Source organism: Phyllobates terribilis, unplaced genomic scaffold (genome assembly GCF_046119375.1).
Source record: "Phyllobates terribilis strain yellow unplaced genomic scaffold, ASM4611937v1 Scaffold_1__5_contigs__length_1240528914, whole genome shotgun sequence".
Lineage (NCBI taxonomy): Eukaryota > Metazoa > Chordata > Amphibia > Anura > Dendrobatidae > Phyllobates > Phyllobates terribilis.
Genome location: NW_027362761.1, coordinates 366,630,766 through 366,656,709, shown reverse-complemented (window position 1 = coordinate 366,656,709; position 25,944 = coordinate 366,630,766). Strand labels below are relative to the sequence as shown.

Below are 25,944 nucleotides of genomic sequence, written 5' to 3'. Positions count from 1 at the left end.
TTTTTGTAAATATGTTATTGTATTATTGTTATACCCTGTATTTATGTTTCTTTAAAAAATGTGTTTAGTCCCGCAGCACTAAAATTTACTAGGGGGGAATGTGGCACCCCAGGGGTCTGGTTACCACAGTAATAGAGATATTATGTCTGAGAGCAAGTGGGAGGTTTCTCTGGTCAGGAGCCCTACGCATGCAACACGGCCCACCCAGACTTGGGAGGGGAGGAATCTGCCCTTATAAACTGGGTCTGGGGCGGGATTAGGGAGTGAAGTCCCAGACAGAGACGCAGTCTGGTCTGGAGGACAGCAGACACAGGGAAAGCAAGAACTAGGAGCTCTGTAGGAGCAGGAGCGAGTGCCAGAGGCTGGAAGCTAGATAGCTCGCCTTGGCTGAAGACACTAATACCGGACGCGGAGTCCGAGGCTGTGGGGACATCCAGGTCCAGCAGCAGAATCCAACCGGCAGGGGATTCCATGTCCTCTGGCCTTAGAAACCCGAAGGCACGGTCACAAGCAAGGGACCAGCACCGCCATCGTGAAGCGGAGGCTAACGGAAGGCCCCAAGTCACCAGCCATACGGGTGAGCACCACACGGTATACTCAGGGATGTGGGCTACTTCTACCCGCATAGAGCAAGGTAGCCAGGAAAGAGTGCAGATAGTCGGGGAGGCCTACAACACCACCTGGCCAGGGGAGATCCTACTTGCTTACAGACTGACCAGGCCCCTACTGCTAACCAGTACTCCCGGGAGGGTTATACCATCAGTAAAGACCCTGAACTGCACCACACGTCTCTGTGTTTCATCGCCGCACCAGCACCATCAGTATTGGGACGCTCACACCATCACTCCCATCATCCACACTAGCTGCCCTGAGGCAATACTTCTCCCGTGGGGAGTTATCCCATACTCGGCTGCGCAAACAACATCAGCCTCAGCGGTCTGCAGCGCAGCGGCGGTCCCCACTGACCGCAATCCACAGGTGGTGTAGTCGGACATTGTTATTACCTAAGACTGCCACTGGTTTGACCGCCCTGGGCACGGACCGGGTCACCGCCACACTGAGACTACAACCACCCAGCGATCCGGCTCCGGGTATCCCCTGCACAACACAGGCCCAGGGGGCGCGTCACCAGCAGGCAGGTAGCAGGTGAGCGCTCCCAGGTGAGCGGGCAAGAGTCTCTGGACAGGCAGGTGGTCACAGCAAGTGACGGCTAAGCCTCCAGGTAGGCTAGCAGGCAGGTAGCAGGTGAACGCTCCCAGGTGAGCGAGAAAGAGTCTCTGGACAGGCAGGCAGGTATCAGGCAGGTATCTGGCAGGTACTTCCTGGTCCGCAGGCGGACTGATCCATAGACAGACTGGCAGGTGCTGGTAGGCAGACTGTCGGACCACAGGATAGCAAGCAGGTAAGCAGATATCAGGCAGGTATCAAGCAAGACTCTGGCAGGTGACTGGCAGGTAACTGGTAACGGGACCTGAGGGCTGAAGCAGAGTTGAAAGGCTTTGCAACAACATTGCTCGGGCACCTCCATTTTGGAGGAGGTGCCTTATATATGGTGAGGTCCTCAGGCCATTGGCCGGGGACTCCTTAGGACGGCGCGTGCGGCTCCTTTAAGAGAGGGGAAGCGCGCACGCGCCCTAAGCACAGGGGCCGGGAAGCAGCGCGCGCTGCCAGGAGAGCGGGAGGAAGACGCCGGGCACAGAGGGGAGAGGTGAGGGGAACGGCGTCCCTGCCTAGCAGGAGGCAGGGACGCCGACGCTACAGTACCCCCCCTTTAGGCCAGACAGAAATTTATCAAGGATGAGCAGGGCATGGATGTTCTCCCGGGGCTCCCATGTTCTCTCCTCAGGACCAAACCCCTTCCAATCAACTAGAAAAAAGGTCCTTCCTCTTACCCTTTTGGTGGCCAGAATGTTCTCTACCTCAAACTCGTTTTCAGCGGAAACCGGAGCAGGAGGCGTACCTGTAGACTTGGAAAAAGAGTTAAGTATCACGGGTTTGAGTAGAGATACATGGAAGGAGTTGGGAATCCGCAAATTGGCCGGGAGTTTCAATTTATAGGCCACCGGGTTGATTTGTTTGACAACTTCCAGTGGGCCGATGAACCGAGGCCCTAACTTGTAGGAAGGAATCTTGAGCCGGACATATTTGGACGAGAGCCAGACCTTATCTCCAGGACGGAATTGTGGTGGATCCAAACGTCTCTTGTCAGCCTGTTTTTTCATCCGCTCGGATGACTGAAGAAGTGCGGATCTGGTACTTTCTCAAATGGAGGAAAATTCGTTAACGAGAGATTCCGCAGCCGGATTGTCCACCGAGGCGGAGACGGGAAACGGGATCCGAGGATGCTGACCGAAGACTACAAAAAACGGGGATTTGGAGGAAGATTCGCTCTCGTGATTATTGTAAGAAAATTCGGCCCACGGTAAAAGATCCACCCAGTCGGAATGGTGAGCATTAACAAAGTGCCAGAGGTAACTGGTTAAAATTTGGTTGATCCATTCTACTTGGCCATTGGACTGTGGGTAATAAGCAGAAGAAAAGTCCAAGGTGACCCCCAGCAGTTTACACATGGCTCGCCAAAAACGAGAGGTGAACTGAACCCCTCGGTCGGATACGATGTGGAGAGGAAGACCATGAAGACGGAAGACATGATGGATAAAGTCTTTAGCTAATTCTGATGCAGACGGGAGACCCGACAGGGGAATAAAGTGAGCCATTTTGGAGAAGCGGTCAGCGACCACCCATATGACCGTACAACCGGCAGAGACAGGGAGGTCCGTAATAAAGTCCATAGCTATATGCTGCCACGGGGCAGCAGGTACAGGAAGAGGAAGGAGACGGCCGGCTGGCAGATGTCTCGGAACCTTGTTGCGGGCGCAGGACACACAGGCTGAAACAAAGTCTATTACGTCTTTGTGCAGGGTAGGCCACCAGTAATGCCGGGTAATAAGCTGGAGGGTCTTTTTCTGACCAGCGTGGCCAGCTAGCTTGGACGAGTGTCCCCAGTGTAGAACCTTCTCACGATCAGGAACAGTTACAAACGTCTTACCGGGTGGAAGACGATTTAGATTCACGGGGGCCACCTGCATTACTTTGGCAGGGTCGATGATGTGTTTAGGCTCCTCCTCAAGATCAGAGACCAAAAAGGATCGGGATAAGGCATCAGCTTTGATGTTTTTGTCAGCCGGGCGAAAATGAAGAATGAAATTAAAGCGGGCGAAGAACAAGGACCACCGGGCTTGGCGCGGGTTAAGTCTCTGGGCACTTTGGAGGTAAGCCAAGTTCTTGTGGTCCGTGTAAATTATTACCGGATGAAGAGCCCCCTCGAGCAGGTAACGCCACTCCTCCAGTGCCAGCTTAATGGTCAACAATTCTCGGTCTCCTATAGAATAATTGCGCTCCGAAGAGGAGAAGAGTTTGGAGAAGAAGCCGCAAGTTACCATTCTTCCGGAAGACGACTTTTGGTTAAGTACTGCTCCGGCTCCGGAGGAGGAAGCGTCAACTTCTAGAAAGAATTGTTTGTTGCCGTCTGGACGATGCAGCACAGGGGTGGAGAAAAAAGCTCTTTTTAAGGAAAGGAAGGCCTCCTCTGCTTCGGGCGGCCATTCTCTGGGATTAGCGCCCTTACGGGTGAGCGCCGAGATAGGGGCAGTCCGGGAAGAGAAGTGCGGAATGAAGAGGCGGTAGTAGTTGGCGAAGCCCAGGAACCGCTGAATAGCCTTCAACCCCTCTGGTCGGGGCCACTTCTCGATGGCAGACAGTTTCTCAGGGTCCATTTGTAGGCCGGTCTGAGAGATTATGTAGCCCAGAAACGGAAGCGAGGTCTGCTCAAAGAGGCACTTCTCATATTTAGCGTAGAGGTGGTTCTGCCTGAGCCTGAGCAGGACCTGACGAACGTCCCTCCGGTGAGTGAGAAGATCAGGAGAGAAGACCAAGATGTCGTCCAGGTACACCACCACGCAGGAGTAGAGAAGGTCACGGAAGATGTCATTGACCAACTCTTGAAAGAAGGCGGGAGCATTACAGAGACCGAAGGGCATTACAAGATATTCATAGTGGCCATCCCGGGTGTTGAATGCCGTCTTCCATTCATCCCCCTGACGGATACGGACCAGATTATACGGCCCACGGAGGTCCAGCTTGGTGAAGATTCTAGCTCCCCTCAGACGGTCAAATAATTCAGGAATGAGCGGAAGGGGGTATTTATTCTTCACTGTGATCTGATTAAGACCTCTATAGTCTATACAGGGACGGAGTGAGCCGTCCTTCTTTTTGACGAAAAAGAAGCCTGCTCCCGCCGGGGAGGTAGATTTCCGGATAAATCCCCGGGCCAGATTCTCCTCAATATATTCAGACATGGACCGGGTCTCAGCAGCGGACAAAGGGTAAATACGCCCACGAGGAGGAGTAGCGCCGGGCATCAGGTCAACTGGGCAGTCGTATGGTCTATGAGGGGGTAATGTCTCTGCTTCTCTTTTATTAAAGACGTCGGCAAAAGAAGAATAGGGAACCGGTAGGCCGGGTAGATTGGCTGGGGTAGGAGAAGGACGAGCAGGATGAACGGGAACTAAACAAGACTTATGGCAGTCCTGTCCCCAGCGAAGAACTTCTCCGGTCTGCCAATCAAGCACGGGTGCGTGTCTCTGGAGCCAAGGTAGGCCTAGCAAGAGGGCGTGAGAGAGTCCAGGCAGAACATGAAAGCAGATGCTCTCAGAGTGCAGCATTCCCACCTGCAGAGTTATGGATTCGGTGATGAGTTGGATGGGATGTGGTAAGAGGCCCCCATCCACGGCGGCGACAGATAAGGGTACAGCCAGAGGTTTGGTGGGAATGCGGTATTTCTCTACAAGGGACTGAGAAATGAGATTTCCAGCAGCTCCAGAGTCAAGTTGAGCCAGTTCAAAATAACGGTTCTCCCCGCAGATGATAGAGACCGACAGCATTAGAGATGGAGAGGGTTTATTTCTGTCTAGGGTGACCTCTCTGAGCGATCCTAGACACAGGCGTTTCCCGACCTCTCCGGGCAGGAACGGATCCGATGCTCCTTACTGCCACAGTAGAAGCAGTTCCCCTCGGCACGGCGTAATTCATGACGGGTCTTGACCATCTTGGTTTGGTCGACCTGCATCGGCTCGGGTGAGTGCGCCGGAGGAGTGACGGAGGAAGTGACGGATCTCTGGAAGGTAGGGGCAAGGCGTGGAAACCTCCTCTCACGGGTGACCTCTTTGGTGCGCTACTGGAACCGGATGTCAATCCGGGTGGCAAGTGTAATTAAGTCATCGAGAGTGGTAGGAATGTCCCGACCGGCGAGTTCATCTTTAATACGGCCGGACAGACCCTCCCAGAAGACGGACACCAGGGCGTCATTATCCCAGGCAAGCTCCGAAGCAAAGGTACGGAACCGTATGGCATATTGGCCCACGGTGAGACTTCCTTGGCGGAGGCGTAGCAGAGATGAGCCGGATGAGGTCCTCCGTCCTGGTTCGTCGAAGACCTTCCGGAAAGCAGAGAGAAAGGCTCGCAGATTGGACACCAGGGGGTCTCCTCTCTCCCATAGAGGATTTAGCCAGGCCAGCGCCTCCCCCGTGAGATGGGACATGATGAAGGCTACTTTGGCTCGGTCGGTGGAAAACTGGTGTGCCAACAGTTCGAAGTGCAGAGTGCACAGGTTAATGAAGCCCCGTGCCTGACCGGGATCTCCGCCAAAACGAGGCGGGGCGGTGAGGCGGGGACCGGGAAGAGATGTCATGGAATTGATGGGCAGCGGCGCTGCCGGGGTAGGAATCGTGCGACTGGAAGCTGGTCCCGAAGATGTAGTCAGTGTGTCCAGATGGGAGTTAACACTACGCAGGTGGCTCAGGATGGACTCCTGTTGGGACCTCTGACGGGACAGTTCATGGCATAGGTCCGAGAGCAAGGGAGCTTGGGTGCCACCGGGTTCCATGGCCCGAGCAAACTGTAACGGGTCTGGGAGGTGGAACCTCAGAGCAACTATACAAAGGGGCAGTCCTTGTAAGGAAGCGGGTGGCTCCCAGGGAAGGCAGGCAGGTAGTCACGGCAAGTGACAGGGACAGTCTCTAGGTAGAAGGGCAGGAGGTCACGGCAAGTGACGGGGACAGTCTCTTGACAGGCGGATGGTCACGGCAAGTGACAGCAGGGTAAGAGTCTCTAGACGGGCAGGTGGTCACGGCAAGTGACAGCAGGGAAAGAGTCTCTAGACGGGCAGGTGGTCACGGCAAGTGACAGCAGGGAAAGTGTCTCTAGATGGGCTAGCAGGCAGGTAGCAGGTGAGCGCTCCCAGGTGAGCGGGCAAGAGTCTCTGGACAGGCAGGTGGTCATGGCAAGTGACGGCAGAGCCTCCAGGTAGGCTAGCAGGCAGGTAGCAGGTGAGCGCTCCCAGGTGAGCGGGCAAGAGTCTCTGGACAGGCAGGTGGTCACAGCAAGTGACGGCTAAGCCTCCAGGTAGGCTAGCAGGCAGGTAGCAGGTGAACGCTCCCAGGTGAGCGAGTAAGAGTCTCTGGACAGGCAGGCAGGTATCAGGCAGGTATCTGGCAGGTACTTCCTGGTCCGCAGGTGGACTGATCCATAGACAGACTGGCAGGTGCTGGTAGGCAGACTGTCGGACCACAGGATAGCAAGCAGGTAAGCAGATATCAGGCAGGTATCAGGCAGGTATCAAGCAGGACTCTGGCAGGTGACTGGCAGGTAACTGGTAACGGGACCTGAGGGCTGAAGCAGAGTTGAAAGGCTTTGCAACAACATTGCTCGGGCACCTCCATTTTGGAGGAGGTGCCTTATATATGGTGAGGTCCTCAGGCCATTGGCCGGGGACTCCTTAGGACGGCGCGTGCGGCTTCTTTAAGAGAGGGGAAGCGCGCGCGCGCCCTAAGCACAGAGGCCGGGAAGCAGCGCATGCTGCCAGCAGAGCGGGAGGAAGACGCCGGGCACGGAGCGGAGAGGTGAGGGGAACGGCGTCCCTGCCTCCTGCTAGGAGGCAGGGACGCCGACGCTACACATAGATTGCAACAAGGATAAATCTACTATTCACTTGATTAGCAAATGCTGAACCTATCCAAAAATGGGAAGTGATAGAAAGACATAAATTAGTCTACTAGCAATGAGATTGTTAAATAATTTGGAAATTCCTTAGTTTGGATTTGCTATGGAAAACTCAGATTGCTCATTTTCTTAAGATATTCAAATGCTCCCAGTGGGGAATGACCATGGTGGTCCTGATAATTATAAGTTATGCTTCAAAAATGACAGCCTTGTGTCTGTAGCTCTGTCTGCCCTCTCTTTTATGCAAGAGTGTTTGCGTGGGCTTGAGGGCGCCCAGGCAGCAGGGGGTTGGTAAATGCCGAGCGCACGAAAACACAGATCAAGAAACCTGATGATCTGACTGCCCACAGACTAGAAAAGGGCAGAGTGTTTGTGGCGATGTGTAGGAGGATAGATGACTTCTAGAACTATTCTTCTGGGCTTTGTATGGTTACAGATCAAAAAGTCAACAAGAAAGTAATGTTTAATAGAATACAAATGTTTAGAAACATCCATTGTGTAAACTGCAGGTTCTACTGCCCTGGAAAGATTTATTAGATGATCAATACAGTTCACTATGGAGGGAAAACAGCAACAGCACGGATTAGCTCTGCCAATGCTCTTCTGTATCATCCATATCCTGACTATGCATGTTAGTCTTTGTTGCAGGTGTTCATGGATAAACAAGAATAAGAGTGTTTCCACATTGCGCTTATCTTCACATTCTTGGTTCCGTCAGGGCTTGAAACCGAACCCCCTGCAAAACGGGATTCGGACACATGCGCCGACAGGGCCATAGACTATAATGATGCCAGCAGAGCGAACGTGCACTCTATCGTGCATCATTTTTGGGCGTTTACGCCTACTGGAGGCAGACACTCAGACGTAGTAGAAAAAAATGGAATATCTGAATTACCTTTTTTAAAGAGTGATCAAAATGTCGTATGTGTGCTTGCTTTGGCAGCACATATACTAAAATTGGAACGATACAGAGAAGATTAGCATGGCCCCTGCACAATGATGACATGAAAAATAAAAATGTTGTATGTGCCCCATAATGATATCAATAAAAACTACCGCTCAGCATGCAAAAAAACAAGATTTCAAGATAGGTCTTAGAAACTGGTGACATGATGATTTGCTTTTTACAGGATTCTGAAATTTTTTAACCACTAGAATATGAAAAAAAGATATGATTTTATCGTCGTAATTGCCATGTCATTTTTACCGCACAATGAATGCCATAGAACAAGACCCTAAAACCATGTCAGAATTGATTTTTTTTTTCATTATTTCACTCCACTTGGAATTTTGATCCCATTTTTCAGTACATTGTATTGCAAAGTTAATAATGTTATTCAAAACTACATAGAATCATAGAATGGTAGAGTTGGAAGGGACCTCCTGGGTCATATGGTCCAACCCCCTGCTCAAAGCAGGATTCACTAAATCATCTCAGACAGATGTCTGCCCAGCCTCTGTTTGAAGACGTCCATTGAAGGGGAACTCACCGCCTCTTGTGGCAACCTGTTCCACTCATTGATCACCCTAACTCTCAAAAAGTTTTTTCTAATATCTAATCTGTGTCTCCTCCCATTCAGTTTCATCCCATTGCTTCTAGTCTTTCCTTGTGCAAATGAGAATAAAGATGATCCTACTACAATGTGACAGCCCTTGAGATATTTGTAGACAGCTATTAAGTCTCCTCTCAGTCTTCTTTTTTGCAAGCTAGACATTCCCAAATCCTGTAACCGTTCCTCATAGGACATGGTTTGCAGACCGGTCACCATTCTGGTTGTGACTTGCCCAGGGGGATATGGGGGAAACTTGGTACCCGGGCCTTGACCTTCTGTGGGATGTCACGGCAGTCGGCTCCCGGGCCCGTACCCTGGGGTCACTCTTTAAAAGGGGGTGTGTTAACAGTTTTTGTCTCGTGATGCCACCTGTGGTTCCCGGTAATGAGTACCGGCGCTGCTGCAGACCTCCGGGGGTGATGGGATGGCAGCTGGGATGTTTATGCTCCCCACAGGCGGAGCGGGCCCCCGGGGTTGAGTTGATGGAAGGGATGCAGGTGAGAGGTGGCCCACCCGGGCCAGGGGAGAATAACAGACACGCACACAGGGGGTTTTCTTCAGTACCTTTACTGGTGTAGATGGCAGGTACGGTCCAGGGTACTTTCTAGGAAGGGTGCACTCCTGGACTCTCCCCAGTGAGCGGGCATAAGGCCTCCTGATCCGTTTCTTCCTCTCTCTCTGAAGCTTCTGACCAGCCTGAAACTAGGTCTAGCTTCTGTACTCTTTCACTCTCCTCACCTGCATGCTTGGTGGTAAGAACTTTCTTCTGGCTACCACTATCCCTGGACGCTGGGGCCTTCGTGGTTCCTAGTTCTTTAAATGATTGTAGCTTCAGGTTGAACAGGGGTTTAGAATCCTCCTGGTATACCGGTTATTCCTACTGGGCGTAGAGGACCCTGTAGGCGTTGACCCGGTGTCCGGCTTGTGATCTGGGGTGAGCCTAAGATGCTCCTCTGTCCCCATAACTCCTCTCACTCTTCACCTTGCCTCCGGCCACGCTATAGGCCCTGAGGCTTCAGCATGTGCTTTAGGCCCTGGCTGGCCCTCAGCACAGCAGCTCACATGCTGCATCTTCACTGATCTCTGTGCCAGCACACACTCACTGCCTAACTCCACCCTCCAGTATATATATCCCTAACAGACTCCCTCTGGTGGTATGAGGTGGAAGGGTGGACGTATCTGTTATGTAATGAGTAACAAAGAAAATGACGGCACTTCCACTATAAAAACTAGGTGTGAACAGGTGCTTACTAAGAGCAGCTACCTCCATATATAATGAACAAATAAAGTAGCACACTGTAACACTGAGTATATAGATGTGAAATATGAAATATGAATAGCATAACTGCTGTAAAAAATAGAAATAAATGAAAAATTTTTTGAAAATTTTTTTTAGCGCATGAAATATGAAGTATGGAAAATGAATAGCATTACTGCTGTAAATAAATGAGAAATCTTAGCGCATAAATTGGCCAATTCATGTGTACCTGACAGCCGCGGTAAGGCGTTTCTCGATGTCAGGACCTACCAATGTGAATACCTCTCTAAGAGACCTCCGTCTGCTTATGTGTGGGAAAGACAGATCCTGATGCATTTAAAACCACCTGCGGCATGGGGGTGGGGGTGGAGTGCTCAGTCAGCGCTAAATCTATATACTCAGTGTTACAGTGTGCTACTTTATTTGTTCATTATATATGGAGGTAGCTGCTCTTAGTAAGCACCTGTTCACACCTAGTTTTTGGAGTGGAAGTGCCGTCATTTTCTTTGTTACTAGATTTAGCGTTGACTGAGCACTCCACCCCCACCCCCATGCCGCAGGTGGTTTTAAATGCATCAGGATCTGTCTTTCCCACACATAAGCAGACGGAGGTCTCTTAGAGAGGTATTCACATTGGTAGGTCCTGACATCGAGAAACGCCTTACCGCGGCTGTCAGGTACACATGAATTGGCCAATTTATGCGCTAAGATTTCTCATTTATTTACAGCAGTAATGCTATTCATTTTCCATACTTCATATTTCATGCGCTAAAAAAAATTTTCAAAAAATTTTTCATTTATTTCTATTTTTTACAGCAGTTATGCTATTCATATTTCATATTTCACATCTATATACTCAGTGTTACAGTGTGCTACTTTATTTGTTCTTTGTTATGTAATGAGGGCCTCTTGTGGAGAAGTCGTCCATGCACCCTTTTGGGTCCTGTGGTACCTGTAATAGCAGGGTGCCACAGTTGCTCTTCTCTGAACTTGCTCCAGTTAGTCGATCTTTTGTAAAATGTGGTGCCCAAAACTGGACACAGTATTCCAGATGAGGTCTGACCAAAGAGGAGTAAAGTGCGATAATGACTTCACGTGATCTAGACTGTATGCTCCTGTTAATACATCCCAGAATTGTAATTGCCTTTTTTGGTGCTGCATCACACTGTTGACTCATGTTCAGTCTATGATCTATTAGTATACCTAAGTCTTTTTCACATGTGCTGTTGCTTAGCTCTTTTCCTCCCGTTCTGTATATGCTTTTTTCATTTTTATTGCCCAGATGTAGTACTTTGCATTTTTCCCTGTTAAAAACCATTCTGTTAGTTGCTGCTACTACAACTCATCCCGCAAAAAACAAGGCCTCATACGGTTATCTGGATGGAAATTAAAAAAGTTATTGCCCTTGAAAGAATGGGAGAAAAAAAGAGATCCCCATAAAACCAGTTTGCCCTCTTTCCTAGAACAACACTACTTATATACTACAACTGTAGAAATAAAGAGATGTCCGACACATCCAGAGCTCATTCATTGATTTATTCTGGCTGAGCAGAAGTTTCCAGAACTGAACAAGGGATCAGATTGTATAACCAATGGCTGATATATGCGGTCCACAGTTTGGGCAGCATATATCACCTGTCAGGTTCACTTTAATCCCTTTCCTTTTGATTTATGGATACACATTCCATTGAGGTAAAACAGCAAACAATTCTATAAGCATATGCAACTTTCGGAACACAAAAATTAATGTCATTACACCTTTGCGGAATATTAGATAGAACAAACTAGTACTCCAACAGAGATAATGTGAACCACAATTTGACAAAACTAGACACAATGTAAAACAGAATAAAACTTAAGCTATCCTGGATGGGCTTTGGTGACTTTCTACTTATATTGTTATTATTAAAATGCCTATACTTTTAGCAGCATGGTAAGAGACAGGTGTACTTTAAGTGGAAAAGAATAGTCTGCACCTGGCTCTTATGATGGGAAATGTAATTAATGATGTGACAACAAGATCACATATGCTGCCACTAAAGTGCTAATGACAGTAATGATGCTACTCATTTCCTCTAACTGTAAATATCTTCTCATATTGCTGTTTACCTGTCATATGAGGATGCTTCTTCCAATCCATCACTTAAACTGATAGTGAAATAAAGTGTGCATCTCGTACTGAATTAACTAAATATACGCTAATAAATACGGAATTCTTTACAAAACCAGCTGATAACCCCAGATTATGCCACGTTATGTTAATAACCGAAAGTTGCATATGCTTATAGAATTGTTTGCTGTTTTAGCTCAATGGAATGTGTATCCATAAATCAAAAGGAAAGGGATTAAAGTGAACCTGACAGGTGATATATGCTGCCCAAACTGTGGACCGCATATATCAGCCATTGGTTATACAATCTGATCCCTTGTTCAGTTCTGGAAACTTCTGCTCAGCCAGAATAAATCAATGAATGAGCTCTGGATGTGTCGGACATCTCTTTATTTCTACAGTTGTAGTATATAAGTAGTGTTGTTCTAGGAAAGAGGGCAAACTGGTTTTATGGGGATCTCTTTTTTTCTCCCATTCTTTCAAGGGCAATAACTTTTTTAATTTCCATCCAGATAACCGTATGAGGCCTTGTTTTTTGCGGGATGAGTTGTAGTAGCAGCAACTAACAGAATGTTTTTTAACAGGGAAAAATGCAAAGTACTACATCTGGGCAATAAAAATGAAAAAAGCATATACAGAACGGGAGGAAAAGAGCTAAGCAACAGCACATGTGAAAAAGACTTAGGTATACTAATAGATCATAGACTGAACATGAGTCAACAGTGTGATGCAGCAGCAAAAAAGGCTTTCCTAGAACAAGTTAAATCTGTGCAGATCTAAGCAGATACGTCCCTATATATTGAGACTTAGTTAAGGGGCAGCATTTATGCGGGGGCATTTATGCATATAGCATTTATGCATACTTTATCGAAGTGCCATAATTTAGCAAAGTGCCCTGGCAGTTAGAAAATGGCAGTTGGACAGGGCAGGAGACAGGTAAGACATGCAAGACAAACCAACAAACTTGCTTACAGGTCATCTTTTTGGCAAACAGTATTCACCATTTGTATCTGTGCCATTTATTTTCTGGTTGCTACAATCATCCACATTCACCGTTCTCCCACAAATGCGGCACACTTCATCCATATTAATCCCTCACTCCTCTCTTCTCCTATGTACAGTTGTCATGCTCTCTTCACAATGTTATACCACGCAGATCCATTCATTCCCACCATACAACGCAGGAAACGCTCTCACAAATCACTCAATCATCTGCTCACTCTCTGTATCTTCCTTCTATTAGTCGCAGGTGATATTTCTCCCAACCCAGGACCCTCCAGTAATAATAACACTAACTCTTTCCCTGTTGCATTCAGAAACCCTGCTAATCTCATTAATATTCCCTGCATATCTTCTGTCTCATTCAACTGTGCCCTTTGGAATGCACGCTCAGCTTGTAATAAACTCTCTTACATCCATGACTTTTTCCTCTCTAATTCCCTCAACCTTCTGGCTCTCACTGAAACCTGGATCCAGCAGTCGGACACCACCGCCGCTGCAGCTCTCTCCTATGGTGGCCTACATTTCTCTCATACCCCGCGACCTGACAACAGATCAGGTGGAGGTGTTGGTCTGCTTCTTTCAACAAAATGTACTTTTCAGGTTATCCCCCCTGTACCCTCCCTTATCTTCCCATCCTTTGAGGCCCACACAGTCAGACTCTACCGGCCCTTCTCCCTGCGAGTGGCGGTTGTCTATCGCCCCCCAGGTCCCCCCCGTCAATTCCTGGATCACTTTGCTGCCTGGCTTACAAATTTTCTATCCTGCGACATCCCCACGATAATCATGGGAGACTTTAACATCCCAATTGGCGATCCTCTTTCCCCATCTGCCACGCATCTTTTATCATTAACCTCCTCCTTCGGCCTTTCACAGCTTACTAATTCTCCTACACATGAGGACGGGAACACATTGGACCTGATCTTGTCCCGGCTTTGCTCAGTACATGACTTTACTAACTCTCCCCTTCCACTCTCTGACCATAATCTTCTTTCATTCTCTGTCAAGAACTGTGACTCTACTCAAGACGCTCCCACCATCCACACTTATAGAAATTTACGCGCCATTAACACCCAGAAATTTATAAAAAGGTTGCAATCATCATTGGCCCCAATCTCCTCCCTCTCATGTCCCGACTCTGCATTGAAGCATTAGAACAAAATAATGCTATGCGCCCTGGATGAAGCCGCACCTCCTACACAAAGAACAATTCGGCATAGACGGCGACAACCCTGGCACACGCCTCAAACACGTCTTCTCCAGAGGTACTCCAGGTGCGCTGAACGGCTGTGGAGAAAATCAAATCTGCCCGAAGATTTCCTCCACTATAAATTTATGCTGAAAACATATAACTCTGCCCTTCACCTCTCCAAACAAACCTACTTTAACAACCTCATCATCTCACTTTCCAATAATCCTAAACGACTCTTTGACACGTTTCATTCTCTCCTCAATCAAACAGCACAGGCCCCGACCACCGACCTCAGCGCTGACGATCTGGCTAACTATTTCAAAGAAAAAATTGACCATATCCGACAGGAAATTTTCTCCCAATCCCCAAATGTTATGCATGCTCCCCCCCGCCACATTGTATCTTGCTCATTTTCTGACTTCGAACCAGTCACGGAAGATGAAGTGATCAGGCTCCTTGCATCTTCTCGCCCTACCACCTGCACCAGCGACCCTATTCCCTCACATCTCCTTCAGTCCCTTGCTCCAGCTGTCACCTCTCACCTAACTAAAATTTTCAACCTTTCCCTCTCATCTGGTATCTTTCCCTCTTCTTTTAAACACGCCAGCATACAACCATTACTTAAAAAACCATCCCTCGACCAGAACTGCACGGCCAACTACAGACCTGTTTCCAATCTTCCCTTTATCTCTAAACTCCTGGAACGCCTGGTCCACTCCCGTCTAATCCGCTATCTCTCAGACAACTCTCTTCTTGACCCTTTACAATCTGGTTTCCGCTCTTTACATTCTACTGAAACTGCCCTCACTAAAGTCTCTAATGATCTACTAACAGCTAAATCTAATGGTCACTACTCCCTGCTGATTCTCCTGGATCTCTCTGCAGCATTCGACACTGTGGATCATCAGCTCCTTCTCACTATGCTCCGCACTATTGGCCTCAAGGACACGGTTCTCTCCTGGTTCTCCTCTTATCTCTCTGACCGCTCCTTCTCTGTGTCTTTTGCCGGCTCCTCCTCCTCCCTACTTCCTCTTACTGTCGGGGTTCCTCAAGGATCAGTCCTAGGCCCCCTTCTTTTCTCCTTATACACCGCTCCCATTGGACAAACAATCAGTAGATTCGGTTTTCAGTACCATCTCTATGCTGATGACACCCAATTATACACCTCTGCTCCGGACATCACCCCTGCATTACTACAAAAGACCAGTGATTGTCTTTCTGCTGTGTCTAACATTATGTCCTCCCTCTACCTAAAACTGAATCTGTCAAAAACTGAACTACTCGTCTTTCCTCCCTCCATTAATCTACCTGTGCCCGATATTGCCATCTCCGTTTGTGGCTCAACCATTACTCCCCAGCTACAAGCCCGCTGTCTTGGGGTCATTTTTGATTCAGATCTTTCTTTCACTCCTCACATCAAATCACTCGCTCGTTCATGTCATCTACACCTCAAAAACATCTCAAGAATCAGGACTTTTCTCACCTTTGACTCGGCAAAAACTCTTACTGTCGCTCTTATTCATTCTCGTCTTGACTATTGCAACGCTCTACTAATCGGTCTCCCTCTTACTAAACTCTCCCCTCTCCAATCCGTCCTGAACGCAGCAGCCAGGATCATATTCCTCGCCAACCGCTACTCAGATGCCTCTTCCCTGTGCCAGTCATTGCATTGGTTGCCCATCCAATATAGAGTTCGTTTTAAACTTATCACGCTTACCCACAAAGCGCTCCATGCTTCAGTACCCCCCTACATCTCCTCCCTTGTCTCAGTCTACCACCCTACACGTGCCCTCCGTTCTGCAAATGACTTGAAACTAAAATCCTCCATAATCCGAACTTCCCACTCCCGTCTCCAAGATTTCTCGCATGCTGCGCCAATTCTCTGGAATGAACTACCCAGGACAGTTCGATTAATTCCCAATACCCACAGTTTCAAGCGAACCCTAAAAACACATTTCTTTAGACTGGCGTATCACCTAAACACACTCTGTCCATCCCAGCTTTCCCCCATATTAAAATCTTCTTCAACTTCGGGTTCAAACCAACCATGCACATAAAAGCCTCTGTCAGGACTGCACACATACTGGCTGGCGACCAGTCCATGTAATATTATTTATCCTATTCAGTATATCAAGGCTGCATTATACAATATATGTACTTTTTACCTTTTGTGTCTCCCCCACTTCCTCATAGACTGTAAGCTCGCGAGCAGGGCCCTCACTCCGTTCGATATGAGATATGCTTATTCTGTATTGTCTGTATAAGTCCCCCCTAAAATTTGTAAAGTGCTGCGGAATATGTTGGCGCTATAAAAATAAACTATTATTATTATTATTATTACTTTATTTGTTCTTTGTTATGTAATGAGGGCCTCTTGTGGAGAAGTCGTCCATGCACCCTTTTGGGTCCTGTGGTACCTGTAATAGCAGGGTGCCACAGTTGCTCTTCTCTGAACTTGCTCCAGTTTGTCGATCTTTTGTAAAATGTGGTGCCCAAAACTGGACACAGTATTCCAGATGAGGTCTGACCAAAGAGGAGTAAAGTGCGATAATGACTTCACGTGATCTAGACTGTATGCTCCTGTTAATACATCCCAGAATTGTAATTGCCTTTTTTGCTGCTGCATCACACTGTTGACTCATGTTCAGTCTATGATCTATTAGTATACCTAAGTCTTTTTCACATGTGCTGTTGCTTAGCTCTTTTCCTCCCGTTCTGTATATGCTTTTTTCATTTTTATTGCCCAGATGTAGTACTTTGCATTTTTCCCTGTTAAAAAACATTCTGTTAGTTGCTGCTACTACAACTCATCCCGCAAAAAACAAGGCCTCATACGGTTATCTGGATGGAAATTAAAAAAGTTATTGCCCTTGAAAGAATGGGAGAAAAAAAGAGATCCCCATAAAACCAGTTTGCCCTCTTTCCTAGAACAACACTACTTATATACTACAACTGTAGAAATAAAGAGATGTCCGACACATCCAGAGCTCATTCATTGATTTATTCTGGCTGAGCAGAAGTTTCCAGAACTGAACAAGGGATCAGATTGTATAACCAATGGCTGATATATGCGGTCCACAGTTTGGGCAGCATATATCACCTGTCAGGTTCACTTTAATCCCTTTCCTTTTGATTTATGGATACACATTCCATTGAGCTAAAACAGCAAACAATTCTATAAGCATATGCAACTTTCGGAACACAAAAATTAATGTCATTACACCTTTGCGGAATATTAGATAGAACAAACTAGTACTCCAACAGAGATAATGTGAACCACAATTTGACAAAACTAGACACAATGTAAAACAGAATAAAACTTAAGCTATCCTGGATGGGCTTTGGTGACTTTCTACTTATATTGTTATTATTAAAATGCCTATACTTTTAGCAGCATGGTAAGAGACAGGTGTACTTTAAGTGGAAAAGAATAGTCTGCACCTGGCTCTTATGATGGGAAATGTAATTAATGATCTGACAACAAGATCACATATGCTGCCACTAAAGTGCTAATGACAGTAATGATGCTACTCATTTCCTCTAACTGTAAATATCTTCTCATATTGCTGTTTACCTGTCATATGAGGATGCTTCTTCCAATCCATCACTTAAACTGATAGTGAAATAAAGTGTGCATCTCGTACTGAATTAACTAAATATACGCTAATAAATACGGAATTCTTTACAAAACCAGCTGATAACCCCAGATTATGCCACGTTATGTTAATATGGAAAATCATGTGAAAGAACACTAATCATTTGGCTTTGGCTATGGCCACCACCGACACGGAAAACTTATTTTTACATCTTAGAGGTTACTGTTAGTCTGAAACTAGTGTAAAATTTGTAACTAGTATCTTCATTCACAGCATACATACTTCATACAGTTTGTAGCCTAGTTTCAGGTTTTATTTTCTCTTGTAGGAGTGTCACGTCCAGGAATACATGCTTGATATGTGTGTGTATCCGGGATCTGCTGTATTCACTAACTCTCATGAATCCACACAGGTTAATTTCTATACTGCGTTCCTCTTCATGTGCTTTCCTCCCTATCTACAGCTTGTAATCTCTGCACTCCATGAACGGATGTTCTGATTCATTCCTGCTGCTATCTCTAGACACAGGACATAGAAAGCCATCAGAACCAGGAGAAGAGCTCTGACATATTTCTAACAGCTTTGCAGAACAGCTAGAGAGGTGAGAATTGACACACACTCTTCAGCAGCAAAATTGTAAAATTTAAAAGGAAGGAAATTTTGGATCTTTAAGGAGATGGTTGATCAATAAAAATATTCAGCACAGAGGTGTACAGTGGGTGAAATAAGTATTGAGCACGTCACCAATTTTCTAAGCAAATATGTATATTTCTAAAGGTGCTATTGACATGAAATTCTCACCAGATGTCGGTAACAACCCATCCAATCCATACAGGCAAAAAAATCAAACCATATATTTCCATAAATTAAGTTATGTGTGAAATAATGAGAAATGACACAGCGAAAAAGTATTGAACACACTTACTAAAATGCATTTAATATTCATGCCAAAGCCTTTCTTGGTGATGACAGCTTCAAGACGCCTCCTGTATGGAGAAACCAGTCGCATGCATTGCTCATGATTTTGGCCCATTCTTCCACACAAACAGTCTTCAAATCCTGAAAGTCCCATGGGCTCCTTCTATGAATTCTGAGCTTTAGTTCATCACATACATTTTCTATTGGATTCAGGTCAGGTGATTGGCTGGGCCATTCTAGCAGATTTATTTTCTTTATCTGAAACAAATTGAGAGTTTACTTGGCTGTGTGTTTGGGATCATTGTCTTGCTGAAATGTCCACCCTTATTTAATCTTCATCATCCTGATGGATGGCAGCAGATTTTAATGTCTCTGCAAATTTGTCAATTTATCTTTCCTTGAATGATATGACGTTTGCCAGTGCCGTATGCTGAAAAACAGCCCCACACCATGATGTTCCCACCTCCAAACTTCACTGTTGGTATGGTGTTTTTGGGGTGATATGCAGTGCTTTTTGGCCTCCAAACATGGTGTGTATTATGGCATCCAAAGAGTTCCATCTTGGTCTCATCTAACCAGATTATATTCTTCCAGTTTGTCACAGGATTGTTTAAATGCTGTTGAGCAAACTTTAAAAGCGTTTGAACATGCCTTTTTTTCAGCAATGGAGTCTTGTGTGGTGAGCATGCGTACAGGCCATGGAGGTTAAGTGCATTACTTTAGTCTTCTTTGAAACAATTGCACCTGCTGATTCCAGGTCTTTCTGTAGCTCTCCACAGGTGGTCCTTGGCTCTTGGACAACTCTTCTGATAATTCTTTTCACTCCTCTGTCTGAAATCTTGCGGGGAGCTCCTGGTCATGGCTGGTATATGGTGAAATGATGTTTTTTCCCCTTCCGGATTATGGCCCCAACAGTGAAATATATAGAAAAAAATCTGCACAAAAATTGGATACCACACAGATGTTCAGTGTGGGATCAAATTTTTTTTTTATACCAATAGACTTGAATGGGGGGAGTCTCATCCAAGACTCAAAAGAAAGTAGCACATGCTGTGATTTTTGTCTAATGGAAATTTGTTAATCTGAATAGCCCTATTGAATAACATGGATCAGTGTGCTGTCTATGTGCTATCCGATTTTTAAGTCACATGTCCAATTTATACGGTCATCTGCTTGAGCCCTTAGGGTGAGGGAACACTTCCTGGGACAATGGTATAACACACACTATAAAGTCATATAAAACAAAATGCAGTATGGAGGGACTAAAGGCGTCAGATCCCAGAGTTATTTTAAACCTCACAGCTAACCAAAAAATAATTCAGATTTAAGAACAGGCTGCTACATTGATCAGACTCCAAAACAAATTTAGCCCCCAAACCATACCTCAAAATTTAATCAGGCCTTAGACTATCAAAATTAATTCAGACCTAAAGAAAGACCCCAAAACCACAGAAATCTCTAGAAGATTAGTGTGCCAAACCTTGAAGTGTTTGTTGAGGCAGGGGGTCTGTAGGCCTAGATTTTGGAACCCTGTCGCAACTGGGACCACTGCAACAACTGTAACTATTGTAATGCAGCGGCTTGGGGCATTACTGTAATGGTCCAGGGTGTGTTTTGGCCAACCATGTACCTCCCCCAGGTGACTGGTCACATGACTGTGACATCGCACAGGTCCTGTGCACACAGAAGGTCTGATCACATGACTGTGACATCAGCACAGGTCCTGTGTGTGCACTGGAGGATATATAAACCCTGGTAGATTTGAGACAGGGTGTGAAAGGCGTGAGGCCTGTTCCCTGTGTGGGACACCATTAGTGTGAGGCCTAGTGAGGCCTGGTGAGGCCTAGTGAGGCCTAGTGAGGCCTGGTGAAGCCTGGAAGGTACGAAGGCTGGATCCTTATATGTAAGCGATGCCAGTAGCCTTGGAGGCCCAGAGGCTTGGAAGATAAGAGTCCTGAAAGGCAGAGACTGGATCCTTGTGTGTGAGAGATGCCAGCAGCCTTGGAGGGCAAAAGGGCTTGAGACCACGTTTGGTAAGCCTTAGAGCCACAGCTGTGGCAGAACAAAGCAGACTGAAGCAGCTACGACCCGGCAAAGGTAAAAACACTGCGTTATATGGACATTGGTATAAGTGACTTTGCTGAAGGCTGTAACTGGAGCCAAGTGGGCCTCTCTGCCACTTGAAAGGCTCCCGGATGTTATGTGTGTAATATGCCGGTGAGCCACTAAGATGGACTGTGTGATAAGCAGTTATGAAGTGTAATAAACTGCTGGATTGTGAAAACTGGAAAAAAGTGGCTGGTGTGCTTTAATTGACCTGGTGCAGCGAGTGTCCCCCAACATGATGACTAGCGCTGCCTTACATGTGGTTCGAGAATGCGGGCAACTGCAGCCCGGTTGCTAGGGGCAACTGCAGCCCGGTTGCTAGGGGCAACTACAGCTCGATTGCTAGGGGCAATGGCACAGGACGACGAGTGTGGATACAAGCATCTTGCTGTAACTCGGCGGGGTTATGAAAATTATACTCGCACTCAAACCTGGTTTGCTGTGGCTCGGCGGGGTCACGAAAATTAAAGCATCTTGCTGTAACTCGGCGGGGTTACGAAAATTGTCTTTGCACTCAAACTTGGTTTGCTGTGGCTCGGCGGGGCCACGAAAATTTTCCGGGGAGAGCAGTGTGAAGTGTCTAGTGTGAATAGTATACCGCGATGGCTGTGAACGGAGCAGCAAAAGAGAATGAAGCTATTGAGCGATTAAAGTGCCGGTTAAAACTGCATCAGGTATTTGAGAAACGTCTAGAGGACATGGTGCAGGAACGGCAGGAGCTGTGGGCACCGTATAGAATGGCAGCAGTGAACTATTCTGTGAACTCTCCGTGGGCGCCAGTATTGTCCCAGAGTGCCCGGGGAGGTGGTAAGAGATGTTGTGAACTGAGTCCTAAGACTATTGCTGATTTTTTTTTGTAAAAATTCCCCTACCGGTGTGGTTGTTCAAAAGGGGACGGAGTCTAAAAAGGTGCGGATTTTCACAAGAGCGTGGAGTATAGAAAACCAAAATTTGTTACTGGTTGTGGGTTGGTACCGCCTAAAAATGACAATTTGACCGTTGATAACGGCGTAGCTCCAGTAGAAGGGGTTGACGTCAAGGTGGGAGGTGACTTGTTGGTCCACGACACAATGGGGAGTGACACAGACCCCACAACTGACGGTGACACTATGAAAGTAGAAAGAGAGTTCAGTCAGGAGGGGCTAGACCAGGGGAGAGAGTCCCCCTCTCGTTGTCGACGGCGCAAGGGCCACAAAAAGGTTGCTCCTGTAGTCTTTGCTGCAAGTGAAAATAAAGAAAATGTAGTACTGTGTGCCTTTGTTTCAAGTGTGGATTCTCCTTTAGAGGCAGAAGAGGAGGTGACGTTGCCAGTAGCAACCTCCGGTACAGTATTGAGACAGAAGGATCAGGATCTGACAGCCCTGAAAGAGGAGGCGGCCAGTCATGACCAAGAGCTGGAGCCTATCAGGCAGCAGTGTCAGAGTGACGTACAGCAACTATGGGAAAACCTGGATAACGTGTCCTCAGACCAGCGGACCCTGGAGTCTGAACGGCAGAAAATATACCAGCGAGACCTGGAGGGAAGCAACGAGGAAATTAACCAATGGAAGGAAATGTTCCAGGAAATTAAGGAGGACCGCCGCAAAACCAAGGAGGAGGTTTTGCAGTTGAAGCTTGAGAAGGAGGCGCTGCAGGATGAAGTCTCTGGGCGTGAACAAAACCTAGAACGACTGCGCGAACAGTTCAACCGGGAGCTGTGTGAATCCAAGAAGGAATATGGTGAACGCAGTGGGGAACTGCAACAAATTAAGAGAGACTATGAGGATCTCCTCAGGGTTAAAGAAAAACTAGAGGATGATAAGGCGGATGCAGAGCACATGTGCCAAGTGGTTGAGACCACTCTGCAGGACACCCATGATGAAAATGGTGATCTCCGCAGAAAGACCCTAGGTCTGGAAGCTCAGGTGAAGGATCTGCAGACGTTCTGTGATAATCTCCAGAGGGCAGAGACGTGCCTTAAGGAAAGAATCAGCAAGATGGAAGCTGAGCGGAAAAAGATGGAGGAGTCTATCGGAGAAGCCACAGACCAGGGCCAGGAGTTGGCCACTGGAGATGGGAGGTATGAAACCGACTCGCCCCCTGGGCCGTGGGGCACTCGGATCCGGGCAATAGGGGAACGATGGGGGTAGTAGTGGCGACCCGGTCTGTGGTTCAGGGTGGTCAGACCAGTGGTAGTCCCTTTATAAGTTTTAGGTGATGTCCGACTACGCCACCCGTGGATTGCGGTTATTAGGAACCGCCGCTGCAAGGCAGACCGCTGGGGCCGATGATGTATGCAGCTGGGATGGTGTGACTCCCCACGGGAAGAGTGCGGCCCCAGGGCAGTGTAGTGGATGGTGGGAGTGATGGTGGTGAGAGTCCCAGTACCGTTAGTGCTGGAGGAGCGAAAGAGCACACAGACAACGTACTGCAGTCCAATGTCTTTTACTCACAGTTCAGGTACTCCGGGTCACTTCTGTACAGGTAGTGACCACCCGAGCCGTGCTGCGTCCACCAGGTGAGGGGCTCGGTCAACTCCCAGGCAGCTCAGGAATATGGCACAGGACCCACTTCTTTCCTTTCTCTGGCCTGCCTCACCAGTGACCCACTTTTGTCCAGCTGCCGCGGACTTGTGCGGGTAAGCATGGGCCCCGTTCTCCGCTGTCCTATATGGTGCCTTCCTAGCAGGTTTGATGAGGTGTCGCACCAATAAATGATCACGACGTCCGGTCTTTGGCTGAGGGTAGTTTCTCCTCCACCAACTTGGGATCCGGTACCCTTAATCTGCCTGACCCTTCACCCTGTATTCTTGTGGGTTCTTAGGGTCCCTTCCACCTTCTTGTTCCTGAGCCCTTCTGTTTCTCTGTCTCTTCTTCTCCTTTTCTGTTCCTTCCTGTTCCTTTCTCGTGGAGCTGGGATGAGACGTAATCACAGCTCCCTTTCACCTCCTCTCTCTCTCTCTCTCTCTTCCACTCTCTCTTCCTCGGCCTCTCTCTAGGCCCGCTCCTGAGTGGAGCTCCTACAGAGCCTCCACTCCCGGTCTTCTCCTCTCACTGACTGAACAGACTGAACCCAGATCTAAGATGGTGCCCACCTTTTATACCTCCCTCTGACCATGAGCCCAGGTGACCAGCAACCAATGGGCTCCTTCCTACGCTCAGGAACCAACCCCTATCTGCCCCTACAGCACTGGGTATTCCACCCCCCTCCCCACTCCAGCCAGGGACATAGTCGGTCATGCCTGCACTTCTGTCTAGTGGGAGCACCGTTGAGCTGTCCCTCGGAAATGGGGTGTGTGTGCTGTATGCAGCTAACTGAGCCCTGGTCCATACTCCATCCTTACCTGGGAGTGGAATATCACACCTCTGGCAGAGGTGCAATACCCCTGTAGCGGCCGAACCCTCGGGGCGCTACAAAACAAACACCTACTCGAATAATGCGAGCTCGGATGATTCGGTGGATGTAGGAGCCGAGATCAAGGAGCTCAAGGAGTCGCTACAAGCCCATTTGAAGCAAGAGAAGCTTGAGAGACTGGCTGTTGAGAACCGAGTGGGCGCATTGGAGACAGAGAGGTCTGAGAGAACTCTACTGTTAAAGGAGCAGTTGAAGCAGGAAGAGCTTCAGAGATGGGCTGCTGAGAGGCGAGTAGCTGAGCTAGAGGAAGAAGTTTTCGAGCTCAAAGGTCGCCTAGCAGAGTATCACTCAGTGAACAAGGCCTCCTTGGAGAAGGAAAAGGGCAAACAAGTTGCACTCACTCCCTTAAACCATGAGAAGGTGGACCTGAGGAGAGCTAAGAGAGTGTTAACAGAAGATAAATATGAAATGTAAGTGGTCAAGATGAAAATTCGTGAATTTGTAGCTGTGAGTCAGCTCAGGGGAAGCATACAGGGTGAAGAAGCTGAAAGTTAGTTGCCCCTGAAACCTGAGCTAGAAGATCTTTTGGAGATCACTGGTGAGATAGAAATCTCTCGGTTCAAGTGCCTCATAGATGTACCCGAGGATTTGAGAGAAGAATGCACCAGTGAGTCCGTGCATGAAGAGTTTAAGAAGGCTGTGGGAGCCTGTAAGGTGTACTCGACCTCAGAATCTAAACAGCTGGTGGTCCGGTCCACGACCGAAGTCACAGTGAAGAGGGTGGCGATCCTAAGTGACATGCACTGGCGATGTATTCGTACGAAGCGGTTTCTCCGGTTGAAGACGTAACAAGCCGTTAGACAACTGGAGCTTATGAGAAAAGCTCACAGTCTGCGGGAAGAAGTCATCCGGGTGCCTCATGTTCTGGTGAGAAAGCTCATTGGGAGAAATGGCCGAGCCATGCAGATGATGGTAAAGAAGTCTGGTGTGATGAGAGTAAGCAGTCCACGTGATCGACAGGACAGGATACCAGATGAAGACGGCATGGTGTCATTCTCCGCTGCAGGAACGGAAAAAAGTCTTGCATATATACGCATGCTGATGGAGTACTGAGTGACCTACCTGCGAGAGATAGAACAGTTGAATCTCGCTAGACTGCGAGTGGAAAGACAGAATCGCCTGAGCGTCAGAAGGTGGCAGCCGTCTAGAAATTGTGAGACCAGACAGAGAAAGGGCCCCCTAAATAACAGAACAGCTACAGCTGAAGCTAGGGACCTTTCAAGATGTCCTGAGAGTAGTGGGCGTGGGTTTAGAGGTAGTGAGACCTCCAGTAACTCAGGTTTGAGAGGCCCATACAAACGACCCAATAGAGTACGGGACAGTACGGAGTCTAACCGGACCTTAGATACCAGGGTGTGTGAGTCATCCTGCTGTACTGACCGCTGGGAGCGGGGGAGGTCTGGCAAGGTTACGACCGGGAAAGGTGACTTGACGAAGTCAGTGACAATGACAGTTGGTAGGTCCCTAAGGAATGGGTTAATGTCAATGACTAATGTTCCAGGGGCTGAGCAGCGCAATTGTCAAGTACATGGACTCTGTGTGAACTGTGGGTTATAAGGTGATTGTGTATATTATGTGTTCAACCCCACAAGTTTGAACAGAGGGGGGCAATATGTAATGCAGCGGCTTGTGGCATTACTGTAATGGTCCAGGGTGTGTTTTGGCCGACAATGTACCTCCCCCAGGTGACTGGTCACATGACTGTGACATCGCACAGGTCCTGTGCACACAGAAGGTCTGATCACATGACTGTGACATCA

General features: G+C 47.7%; 1 protein-coding gene and 1 pseudogene across 1 annotated transcript in view; both read left to right on the top strand.

Annotated features, from left to right (window-relative positions):
- Positions 1–25,944, top strand: part of RPL6 (ribosomal protein L6) — a 566,325-nt gene that overhangs the window by 354,577 nt on the left and 185,804 nt on the right. The gene's annotated exons all lie outside the window — the stretch shown is intronic.
- LOC141174824 (U6 spliceosomal RNA) lies at positions 7,987–8,100 on the top strand (annotated as a pseudogene).